Source organism: Podarcis pityusensis (assembly GCF_964106645.2).
Source record: "Podarcis pityusensis genome assembly, chromosome: Z".
Lineage (NCBI taxonomy): Eukaryota > Metazoa > Chordata > Lepidosauria > Squamata > Lacertidae > Podarcis > Podarcis pityusensis.
The window spans coordinates 35,377,667-35,390,668 of record NC_138044.1 but is presented as its reverse complement, the minus strand read 5'-3'; the positions used below and the strand labels follow the sequence as shown (position 1 = coordinate 35,390,668).

At 41.3% G+C, this 13,002-nt stretch overlaps 1 long non-coding RNA gene across 4 annotated transcripts in view; it reads right to left on the bottom strand.

Moving 5' to 3' along the window:
- LOC308468371 overlaps positions 1-13,002 on the bottom strand; it is an 85,780-nt gene that overhangs the window by 69,533 nt on the left and 3,245 nt on the right. The window contains exons 2-3 of one of the 4 annotated variants that reach the window (XR_013981607.1): positions 12,458-12,527; positions 10,032-11,454 (exon numbers count right to left, since the gene is read on the bottom strand). The exons of the other annotated variants lie outside the window; for them this stretch is intronic. This is a non-coding gene — a long non-coding RNA (uncharacterized lncRNA). Of the gene's footprint in view, positions 1-10,031; positions 11,455-12,457; positions 12,528-13,002 lie in introns of those variants that run through there. 4 annotated transcript variants of the gene reach the window in all.

Here is a 13,002-nt window from a genome sequence, read left to right as displayed (position 1 = left end):
AGCATCTACTGATATTAGGCAGGCAGCTTCACAGTACTGTTTCCCACACCTGCTAAAAACTTCCGTTTAGGCAAGGCTACCCAGCCATATAATTTTAGCATGTAATTCTTAGGGTATATTTGTTTTAAAACAGTTGATTTTACTTACATTTATATAAAATTCATGTCAACTTGTTTTTAACAAGTTTTTAACAATATTTTTATGGGTAAATGAAAAATGCCACACTCTAAAGCCTTGTTATCACCTCATTCACTTGTTAGAGTAAGCAAGGATCCTGAAAGAGGATCCTGAGATGCATTCCCTTGCAATCAACTAGATCACAGTTCCAAGTAACTCTCCGTTGTTTTAATTTAATTTGTTTTAATTAATTTCATTTCATTTAAAAATATATTATAAGCAGCCTCAAGAACTTTGATTAATAGGCAGGGTATAAATAATCCAAATAAATATAGAAGAAAAATATTGGGCTGGGCTGACCAAGTTAGTTGCAGTTCGGTCCCATTTAATCAACAGAAAGTATAACTGCTCATATATACCATACCCTCCAACATTTCTACAATGAAAATAGGGACATCCTAAGGAAAAGGGATGCGGGTGGTGCTGTGGGTTAAACCACAGAGCCTAGGACTTGCCGATCATAAGGCTGGCGGTTAAAATCCCCATGACGGGTTGAGCTCCTGTTGCTCAGTCCCTGCTCCTGCCAACCTAGCAGTTCGAAAGCACATCAAAGTGCAAGTAGATAAATAGGTACCACTCCGGTGGGAAGGTAAACGGCGTTTCCAGGCTCCTCTGGTTCACCAGAAGCAGCTTAGTCATGCTGGCCACATGACCCGGAAGCTGTCTGCGGACAAACGCCTGCTCCCTCGGCCAATAAAGCGAGATGAGTGCCGCAACCCCAGTCAGTCACGACTGGACCTAATGGTCAGGGGTCCCTTTACCTTTAAGGAAAAGCAGGACATTCCGGGATCAAACCAGAAACTGGAATGGCTTCTGTAAATCCAGGTCTGTCCCTGGAAAATAGGGACATTTGGAAGGTCTGATATATTCATGTCAATAGTTCAGACAATAACCTCTCAGAGCTGCTATAAGTAGCCAAAAAACTTTGTACCCTGTGGTTAAGGAAGGAACAAATTTTCTACACTTCTAAAGTGCTTTCAAGCTAGATCATAAAGCAGCTTGCCTCTACCGATTTTCAATCTCAGGTGCCTGCTAAATCCTTTCCTGTAACTTTCCAATTGATTGGCTTTTCTTCACAACAGAATTGCTGAGTGTTTGTTTCTTTTAAAGTACTTAAATTCTACTTAACAGCTCTTTTAAAAGCATCTCTCATTAAGTAGGTTCTCTGTACTATTCCCCCCCCCCCCCATGGCCATATGCAGACAAAAGAATTTCCTTATTCCGGGGGTGTAGACTTTCCAATTTTGTGGGGTGGGGAGTGGAATGACCTATGCATGAGTGAAGAATCAGACACAATGTAGATATAGAGTCGTCGGCTCAACTTCCTGGTCATCCAATTACAGATCATAAAGTAATTAATCTCATGAACCAAATAATTTAAGTACAAAACAATCTCAGGCTGGCACAACAAAACAATAATAACCCCACCACACATGGAGACAAAACTGTGGTTGTTTTCTTTGTTATAAGATCTGTTGTAATTATTTCAACCTCAATAAAATCATTCAGAGATAGAGGTGGATAGAGATAGAGATGGTATATGTAGTGTGGGGGGGGGGATTTGACCTACACAACCTTATACCCTGTTGTTGTTTAGTCGTTTAGTCGTGTCCGACTCTTCATGACCCCATGGACCAGAGCACGCCAGGCACTCCTGTCTTGCACTGCCTCCCGCTGGTAGCTTCGAGAACACTGTCCAACCAGCACATCCTCTGTCGTCCCCTTCTCCTTGTGCCCTCAATCTTTCCCAGCATCAGGGTCTTTTCCAGGGAGTCTTCTTTTCTCATGAGGTGGCCAAAGTATTGGAGCCTCAGCTTCAGGATCTGTCCTTCCAGTGAGCACTCAGGGCTGATTTCCTTCAGAATGGCTAGGTTTGATCTTCTTGCAATCCATGGGACTCTCAAGAGTCTCCTCCAGCACCATAATTCAAAAGCATCAATTCAAAAGCGATCAGCCTTCTTTATGGTCCAGCTCTCACTTATACCCTAATAAAAGCAATTATTACAAGCCCAACAGACACTGTTGTTGTTTTTCATGGTGACTAACACACATACATACACACACACACACACACACCTGTGACAAAATGGTTATTGTCCCTGTAAAATATGTTGGAGATTTTATTTATGTATTTAGGAGGCTCTTTGACTTTCTTGATTCAGTCTTCTTTGCAGTCTCTTGGGACCAGCTGGGGTCTTGCAAACTATGCTCGAAATAGAGTGGGTTAAGGACTAAGCCATCTCGGGTTTCCAGCATCGTCAGGAGTCAGTAGTGGTCACTCCTCACTGCCCTCCACAGGCAGTGAGGAGGTTCAGGCAAGGAAAAGCCAGGATTCATGAGGCAAAAATCCTGGCAATGTTACCCAGTGTGGTCAGGGGAGCTCAGTGAATCCCACTGTGCCTCTCAAGCCTGCCAACTTGAAAGGCAGAGCAAGTGCAACCTAGGAGTGTGTCCCTGCCACAGACAAGCCTCCATCTCCGGCATGATTTGTCATTGATTCCTCTATAATTCAGACAATTGGCATTAATCAAGAGGCGCTCCTGGACCAACATATGCTAGTTGGCTGCAATCAGTCAGCTGCCAAAAGAACTGGGCTTGGCTCTTTGAAACTGAAGTATAACACAACATAGGGCCACATATCCTCCCCAACCCATCTTAAAGAGGCAAACCATGCTCTCATATTTCCCAAACGTGATTACAGTAAGGCCATAACTTATGCACATTTAACTTGTGAACATTCAGCTTTATGCACATGACAAAAATAAAAATAAAAGGGGGAGATGGAAAGGGGGCCAGGTCCTGGGATAAATGACATTAACAATCCCATCTGCCTTTGAACCAAATACGCAACTTCTGGGTAAGTTGTGAGTTTACTGCATTACAATTGCAAATTGTCAGAAATACCTTTTTCAGTCTTGCTACCCAAAATCCTACTAAATAAAGTTGCAAAAGTAGAAACTGGGAACTTCTCTGCAGAACAAGGTCATTACATATGTGTCAGCCTTCACTAACCTAGTGCCCTACAGATGTTGGACAACAGATGTTGAAGTTGCATTGTAACAGCTTCTGGAGGGCACCTGGATGGCAAATGCTGGTAATGTAACCTGTGGCTCAAAATTCTTTATTCTGAAATATTCTGGAAAATTGCCTTCTTTTTCTGGGTTGGGTGGTGTTGAGAAAAAAGAAAACCTGAAACTTTGTCAGTGAAATATCTTCTGAGAAATGTTGGCTCATCTTTAATTTGTATCTACTTAGCAAGCATAGCATGCCCAAGAAGATGAAGAGCCCTGCTAAATCAGTTCAAAGATCTATCTGGCCTGCCATTCTGTTTTCCATAGTAAACAACCTGGTATCTCTGGGAAGCCAACAGACCTCTCCTGTTGCTCCACAGCATCTTGTATTCAATGATATACTGCTGTTGAATCTAGAGGTTTCATATAGCAACTTATTGGAAAACCTATCTGAATTTTTCTAGCCCCTTTTAAAGCTTGAAAAGTGAAATACATTTTATTATTGTTTTTGTTTTTTATAAAATTTGTATAGTGCCCTAATCCATAGATCCCAGGGAGGTTCATTTATTTTCTCTGCCTTCAGAGTAGTTATTTTACCCACCTTCATTGTCACATCTGATATTTTAATCATGGACAGAAAGCTTCAGTTCCCACTTGCAGGGCTGAATTTTGCAATTCTATATTGTGGTGCACTGAAGGGCACTAGCTTAATCTACTGATTGTCTGCCTGACAGGCAGACACAGAACCTCCATTAAGGGAGGGGGCGGGGAGTGGCAGCGCTTGTCCAGCATACAGCAGTACATATTAAATTTTGGTTTAGTATAATGTGTCTTTTGAATGAAGTCTATTATGCAGGCTAAATGTCATGCCAAGTAGTGGTTGGATTGCACCCACAGGTCCCTAGCAGGTCTGTGGAGTCATAAATGGCATCTATGGCACTGTGCCGTGCTATGCCTTTACGAATGCCAAATGTTTTGCAAATTCTACACTGTGCACTTAACTCCAGACAAAAATAACTGTCAACAGATTTCCGCACAAGGTTATGGTCAACAGGGGAAGCCTACAGGAAGCTCAAGAGCAAAACCTGAGCATTACAGCACTCTCCCCACTTGTGATTTCTAGCAACTGTCATTCAGAGGCCTCCAATATGTGTTGTCCTTCTACTTTCTTCCTTGGGCTGAGCTGCATCATACATTTAAAAGCACATCCAATGCACATTCAAAGCACATGACGTCCACCAAAGAACCTTAGAAATGTAGTCTGAGAACTGTATCTATGTGAGGGAGAAACAACAGGGCTTGGTATTCTTTGGGGGAACTAATGTGCTTTAAAGGCACATTGGATGTGCTTTTAAACATATGGTGTGGATCTGCTCCAGGTATTCCCGAGATGCTCAGTTTACCTATAACAGGGATAGGGATCCTTAATCCCACAATTGACACATTCCTTCATGAGCAAGATTCTGGAGGCTGAATTCTAGTGGTGGGCAGGGACAGTGGCCAAAGGGGTGGAGCAATGGATGCAACCCTGACCTTTGTACAGTAGGTTTCAATTCAGCCACACAAAAGTCAGAAGGTTCTGTGAATGCACACACAGCCTCTTCATCCAAAGAAGCAAGAGGCAATATCACAATTCAGGGACACGTTCTTCTACCCAGGTAAACATGCTTAGCATTGGGAATAAAGCAACAGCCCTTGCAATACGTTACCTGAACTGGGGAGTGGTGGGGAGAAGCAGCCTATTCTTCTTTTGCTGATTCTTCATTAAACACCTGTTGGTAGATTGTTTTATCAGGCTTTACTTCCTTCTGGCTTCTCCAAGTTCAGTTACTTTGTCTGTCAGGCTTTGTCTGTCAGGAGTATTATACCATCAGTGTTCTTTATTCTTTCAACCAGTAGTTTTATCATGCTATTTATTTTTGCATGCCACTGCAATATATGTACCAAACTGGTACTGAGGTTCTGAGGTTCCTCACCCCTAACTTATAGCATTCATACTGAGCTTGTGAGTTGCCTCCCCAAAATAAAATCATTTGCTCTCAAACGGACCTTTCGTACAATCTTCTGCTACCATTCTTTTTACAAATCCTGCTTTGCTGCAGATTTTGTTTTCTTTTTCTGTCCCTACCTAAGCTTTGGTTTTAGTCCTTTTTTTCTAACAGATGGTTGCTGCTGTTAAGCAGATAAATTATAGCCTTGAACAAAGAGTGAAGCGGTGGATTACTGTCAGGGGAAGGAACTGAATCCTTTCAACAAAGAGTTATATCAAATTCACATTTGTACCTAAAAAATGAAAGATAGAATCCAAAGGCCAGAGAGCTCCACATCCAAAAGCCCCAATATTGTAGTCTCATCTCATGGCTGTACCTTTGCCATCCTCATATTTGCAGTGTATTTGCTAAGTAATGGATTATTTCCAAACGGAATATTGCTTGGCAGCAATGGAAGCTAAAAGCATTTATTGCCTTATTTCTGGGTACAGCAGCAGCCAGCTACACAAATAGAGGGACGCAAAGCAGAGGCTTTCCTTCTGAGCGAATCTGGAAATTATGGCAACTGATAATTAGGCTTTGCATAGACCCAGCAGACAAACACAGAGAGAAACCAGGAAAAAAAACACAATCCTTTTATCTGGATCACAGTAGATTTTAATGAAAGCAAAATATAGGGGAAAGTAGATCAAGTTAAAAGACCAAACAAATTCCCACTGTTTCATGTGTCAGGTCAATGAGAGCCAGCTTACATTTAATAGAAATCTGCATCTAAAATATTAGTAATGGCAAGCCACCCATTAGGTTCCTAAGGCAGCTCAGCAATCATAAAGCAAAGCAACATGATAAACATGTTGAAACAGCAACTTCATAAAAACAAAACAAGTGACAGTCAAGAAGCTGAACATCACCGGGTTGGGCATTAGGGTCACAAAATTATCTATTACCCCAAATTCACCCTGAAACAGTTCCATTCTATGTGGCAGCACTTAAAAGGCCCTATCTACACAGCCAGTCAAGACACATCACATTATGACCAAGCAAGTTCATATATAACAAGGGTGGGCTACTGGGTCTGACCAGTGAGCCATATTCTTATCTTTCCTACCCACTGTGGGCCAAGTTCATCAGGTGAGTAGGGCTACTGACCTGTCAGCCACCTGTTGACACAGCACTAGGAAGTCCGAATGCACCTCTGATTGCCTGGGCTTCATTGTGCAATTCAGGGCTCTTTGAAAGGGGCTTTAAAGAACCCTGTGCTGTCCTTTGAAGTTTCTTTTCGTACAGCCCACATGTGATATCATATCAACAGGTGATTGACAGGTGGGCATGGCCTGGCCAAAATGGCCTGCCAGACTGAATGGGGAGGCCTGGCTCACCTAATTAGGCTCAGGGCCCGGAGGTTTCCTATCCCTGGTATATAGTTAAGGTATACTGGTCCTTAAGGTATCCTGGCCACAGACAATTTGGAGCATTTAAAGTTCAAAGCCAGCACTTGAAATTGGCCAAAGAAACAAACCAGAAGTAAGGTGGCATATCACTAGAGTGACATGCAGAGAAATGTTATTGCATTATTTGATCCTATGAATTCGAGCAAGGTGGAACACCTTAGTCAGCTTGGTCCTTGCAGAAGAGTGGTCCATTAGGGCAAAGGGGACCCTGACTCACCATTTTCAGTCTGTCCTCAGTCAGCCCCCAGTTACCTGCCATCTTTTTTTATAGTCTGCCAGTGGGTGGCACAGCTAGTCAGTTCCTTCCTCCTTAGTCTCAGTGTTGCCAACTGTTGAAGTCAACTTCCCAGCAGAGGATGGGGACAAAGCTAAAAATAGTTGGCTCTACCTGCCATTTGCTCTGCCTCCACAGGCTTCCTACAGTCTCAGTGGCCTCTGAGCACGGGGAGGGGGGTTGTTTCTAGGATCATGCTAGTTTTTCAGTTGTAACCTCAACATCTCATGCATATAATTCAGTTGGTAGAGCCTGAGACTCTTAATATCAAGGCTGTGGGTTCAAACCACACATTGGACAAAAGCATAAAGTAAAGGTAAAGGGACCCCTGACCATTAGGTCCAGTCGTCACCGACTCTGGGGTTGCGGCGCTCATTTCACTTTATTGGCCGATGGAGCCGGCGTACAGCTTCTGGGTCATGTGGCCAGCATGACTAAGCCGCTTCTGGCGAACCACAGCAGTGCACGGAAATGCCGTTTACCTTCCCACTGGAGTGGTACCTATTTATCTACTTGCACTTTGACGTGCTTTCGAACTGCTAGGTTGGCAGGAGCAGGGACTGAGCAACAGGAGCTCACCCCGTTGCAGGGATTCGAACCACCAAGCTTCTGATCGGCAAGTCCTAGGCTCTGTGGTTTAACCACAGCGCCACCCACGTCCCTTGGACAAAAGCATACCCTCCAACATTTCTCTGATAAAAATAGGGAATCGTGACATTCTGAAATCAAATCAGAAACTGGGGTGGCTTCTGCAAATCCAGGACTGTCCCTGGAAAATAGGGACACTTGGAAGGTCTGCAAAATGTTCCTGCATTGCAGGGGGTTGGATTAGATGATCTTTGTGTTTCCTTCCAACTTTATAATTCTTTGATGACCTGTGATGACCTTGTAGTGTAGCACCTGATAGCTTCTGCTCCAAAGCCAAACAAAACAGCAGCTACACTTATCTTGAAACAGTCACTAGCTTCTCCAGTTCCAATTTGGAATGCTGTATATGAATGTTGCCACCCACCCCCAGACTTCCTCTTCAAGGATGAGTAAATGCATGAAAATGGGCTACTAACAACATGGAAAAATCACTTCCGTAAATTCAACCTCTTAAGGATGCTCATGGCCAGCTTTAGTAGATGCAGCTCAACTCACCCATAAAATTCTCACTGTTCCATGTGAATAAATCATTCATTACAATTCTCAAATCGCCTGAAAAGCAGTGATGTGGGTTTCAGGGCAGGTGGGACTCCGATGCAAATTAGGACAATTTGTATAGGGCAATTTGCAGCAGGAAAAAAAAAAGAAATCAGTTTGCATCAGAAAATTTCCTGATACCCCAGAGAGTGATCAAACTCATCAAGCTTACTTTACTTGTGTTTATTAAGCACAGCTAAAAACTTTGAAACTGCCAAATTTGCCATCCATTCATTGTTACTAATGAATTTATGAAACATTTTTCCTGTGGAAAAATAAATCACTGGAAAATTTTCTGCACCACATAGCTGCTGAATAGGAGGATAAAAAACACAGTGAATAAATAAATCACAGCCATAAGCAGTTCTAGCGAGCTTAAAAGAAAATCAAGAGCACTCGTGTATCTTTCCAACTTCAACAATAAGTTCTAGGTATCTTTCCATCACAGATACACGCACATACTTTAGTTCCAGAAAGGAAACCTAACTCCCCCCCCCCACCTCACCTGACTTTTTGATTGTCCTCGAAGTTGGAAAGCTACTAAACCAATATACATTTTCAATAAGTCAATCCTCAACTGACACAGAGACATCTCAGGTTTTACGCTCCCAAGGCTGATATCACAGCTGTTTCTTTCATTTTCACAGATCTGCAATAACTTTGGAAACATTTGCTTGTTTGCCATTTGGAATTAAAAATAAATAAAGCACCAGATATTGCTACAACCTTAATTCAAGGCTCACTTTGTGGCGTGTGTGTGTTTTGTGTGTGTAAATACAGCATGCAACAATTCATCCACACCCCAAATTATTAAAGCCTCTCATCTTCGTTGTGACTAGGGATGGGCAAATCTGTCAGCTATGATTTCTCTCCATTTTCTCATTTTTACAGACTTCTGTTCTTCACATTTCCATATCAGTTTACTAATTTCTTTCTTTAAAATCCTTCTGGAAATTTATCAGCATTTTAGTGTGAATTTCTCCTCATATACCTATTTGCATACAATTCTTCCTAATATGCACAAAAAATAAAAATATAAAAATCTGATGCACTTTCCCCTAAACAAAATGCATTTTTGTATGTTATTGTCATTCATACATGCATTTTTATAGATGTTTTAGAAAACATAAATTAGGTAGGTTTGCCTTTAAATGCAAAGTGACGTGAGTTTCTCAACCATCCCTGCTTCTGACTCCATTACATCTAAGTAATCCCTTCCTGTTCCCACTGTATTTCACACACCTATCCATTAAAAATGATACAACTTGGGGTATTATTGGAATGGGAGACAAAGGATAAGCAAGTAAAATCCTCAACGATACATTGGTCAATAGATATTATCTAAAATATAGATATGGAAGCATGGGGATGATTGTAGAATATGGATATAAAATTCACAGCATGCTATGGTTTAAGAGAAAACTATATGAAAATGTTATATCGATGGTATCTAACACAAAGTAAATTGGCAAAAATGTGTAAATCAAAATCAAACAAGTGTTGGAAATGCAAAGAGAAAGAAGGTACTTTTAATGATATGTGGTGGTTTTGTAGCAAGGTTAAAGCTTACTGGGAAATGATATATAATGAATTGAAAAAGATGTTTAAAATAATATTTGTACAAAAACAAACAAGCCAGAAGCTTTCCTTTTGGTAATTATTGGGGCAGAGAACTACCCAAACTGTATATAAATTTATTCATATATGCGACTGCAATGGCAAGCATTTTATTTGCCCCAAAATGGAAAGAAGAAGTCCTGACAAAAGAAGAATGGATACAAAAAATTATGGAATATGCAGAAATGGCAAAACTTACTAGAAAAATAAGAAATCAAGATAACAAATTTTTATAAAAGAATGGAAATAGTTTACTGAATATTTACAAACAAACAATAAACAGATAAGAACATTGGCAGGATTGTTGTCATAACCTGCAGTTTTATAAGAGTATATATTAAAACAAGATGAATAAATGAATAAATTAAGTTAATCTGGAATATGCAGGAAACATAAAAAAAATTAAAGGAACCGCAGAAAGAGGGGGAAGGAAGTCAAGTTTCGAAATTTTTAAATGATTGTAAAACTATTGAAATGTATATAACTGAAAATCATAACAAAATTTTAAAAGAAAAGAAAAGATATGATACAGCTTGTGGGCTTCCTGTAGCCATCTGATTGGCCACTGAAAAAACTGGATGCTGGAGTAATAAGGTCTTTGGCCTGATCCAGTAAGGCTCTTCTTACAATCTTATGCCTTTAGTGCAAATCCAGTCCACTGCACTTAAAAAATAATAATGTTCTGATTAAAACACACCAGAGTACAATAATATTATGACTAACAATCACAGTTTATGACAGAGTGAATGTAATTAAATTCAGCATTATCACCCAGCCTACAACCTTTAGAACTGTATTAAATAGCTATCACTTTCCTGCCCATTCATTTCCTGTTCCAGAGTTTTACTGCATCATTAAAACTAAGTTATATAATACAGCATCAGCAATGTGTGGCACAAAAATAAAACTGATGGAATCCTTATACGGCTGGGCCAGATAGCAACTCTTCTTTCAAAGCCCAAAGGAGCATTTTGCCCCAGAGGATTATAGAACTATGCACACGGCTGACCTCAATCGAAAAGCAAGGCACACTGTGCAACTCATAACAAAACGACAAACCTGGGCTTCTATTTTTGCTTTCAGAACACTCTAGGATAGTTTCCTTCTATACAACTCTTAATGGTTCCTGCTTCGTTCTGTTGCTACTACTGTACAGTCAAAAGAGCACCACTGTGTTAACCTTCTGTAGTGAAGGTGATCTGATCATCACAGCCAGGTCAATGCTATGGGAAGGTCTAACCAAATTTGAAATAGTCATAGCAACTGAAAACCATAGCAGCAGATAGTGCAAGCCAGCAAAAACATGGACTCCTCCAGATTCGCCAACATGTCAATGACAGGATTTTTGCCGGACCCTCAATACATCATTTCACTTTAGTAGTTGTTCTGCAATGCTTCCCCAATGTCACTGCATCATTGCCATCTGGAGGAATACTGTTGTTGTTGGAATCTGTCTGTCTCGGGAGACAATGGAGTGTGCCTCTGGGGGTGAAGACAAACCGCTGCATTAGCAGCACTGAAATGACTTCCCTGGAGTGCAAGCCTGGGCAGTGTGTAGGGAGGTCCTGAGCTGCCCAGATGACCAAGATCCCACTCTCAGCCTCGCTGATGTGGTCCAAAGGAAAGCAGAGCAAACCATTTGGCTGCAGGAGTTGCCAGAAGGAGGCATAGAAGGTGCCATCCAATCATCTTAGGGACTCCCCTCTGGACTGTGCAGGGTTTAGCCTTTTCTTCTCCTGAAGATGTCCCTCAAGGAAGAGGAGGTTTAGGATCAGAGTTGTCTTTTTCCTAGATTGGCTACCTGCCTAGGTTGATGAGCCTCATCTGCCCCTTACTTGCTCCAAACTGCCTTCTGAATCATTGGACCCCCTATTGGTCTTGTCTGCTCACTTGTAGGGGAAGTCCCTAACTCACCAAAGGTTTGAGACCCATTGGCTACCCTCACCTGGTTTAGCCTGCCAATCAAAACCCTTTCCTGGGGTGTTGCCAGTGTCACATGGTGACAGCTTCTAGGAGCCCCAGCTGTGAGCTAAGAGCAGAGTGGAGACCAAAGGTAGGAAACATGTCCCCCACCAGAGGTACTACCCCTTCCCTAACACCAAAGACAAAAACCAAACAAACCTGGAGCTTTTCATAGAATCATAGAATTGTAGAGTTGGAAGGGATGCCAAAAGTCATCTAGTTCAACCCTCTACAATGAAGGAATCCCAGCTAAAGAATCCCTAACAGATGGCTATCCAACATATGTTTAACAACCTCCAAAGAAGGAGAGTCCACCATCTTCCAAGGCGATCTATCCCAAAGTCAAACAGGCCAACAGTACCTTCTGTTGCACCTGAGAAAGGTCTTAATAAATATCTCCGCAAAATCCACAATGTACAAGAAACTGTTTGTGCTTCCTGTTCAGTTTCTGTTTGCTCTAGTTTGGCTACCCCTACACTTAACATGCCCCTTAAATATGCCCACATTTCTTTGTATTCAAGGATTAGACACCCACCCACCTTTCCATTTTGAGGTGCAAATAGCTTGTCTCTGTGCAGTAGTGGCTGATGTAGGCGTCTTTCTCTTTCCCCCAGGGACATGCCTACACCATTTTGTTTCCCTGTCTCTTTTTCTGTTCTTTTCGATGTGGCAGCCATTTTGTGTTTTGCCACACACACCCTCCACAGCACACATTTTTGGCAAGCACCCATGACACTCACAAAATTCCAAATGTGCCCCCAGCCTCTAAAAAGATTAGCAATCTCTCACCTTCAGTGCAAATGAACTGCCAATAGTGGATATTGACCACTCTTCTTCCATCGATTCCATGTTTCATTGACTGCATGGGAAGGTTTGGAATGCAAAATACTTTTGCTCTATTCAGTTCTATAATAGAAATCATTCTGAAAAGCAACAAACTTAACTGGAAAACTCTAGGTGCCAGCCCTACCAGCCATTGTTGATCAGCAGTTAAACTTGGGAATGATCAACAGTTATTTTAACTTGCCTAGAATGACCATATTTTACATTGTACCACTCTTAAAATGAAAATGTACAGTTTGCATATTATTTTCAGTTAATGCTGGAACAATCTATCGTTTCTGAAAGGCACAAAAGCAAAGGCTTCATAGTGAAAAATATGCAAAGATATTGTGGTGGAAAGTCGAGAGATAAGCTAATATTTTTCCTCCTCTCTCTTCAGAGCAGCAAATAATTTGCACCATACAGCAACTTAAGTAACAGACAGGAATGGTAAAAATAAATAAATATGAATGTTAAGTCAACAGATGCATTATTATGCAGACATTTATGAA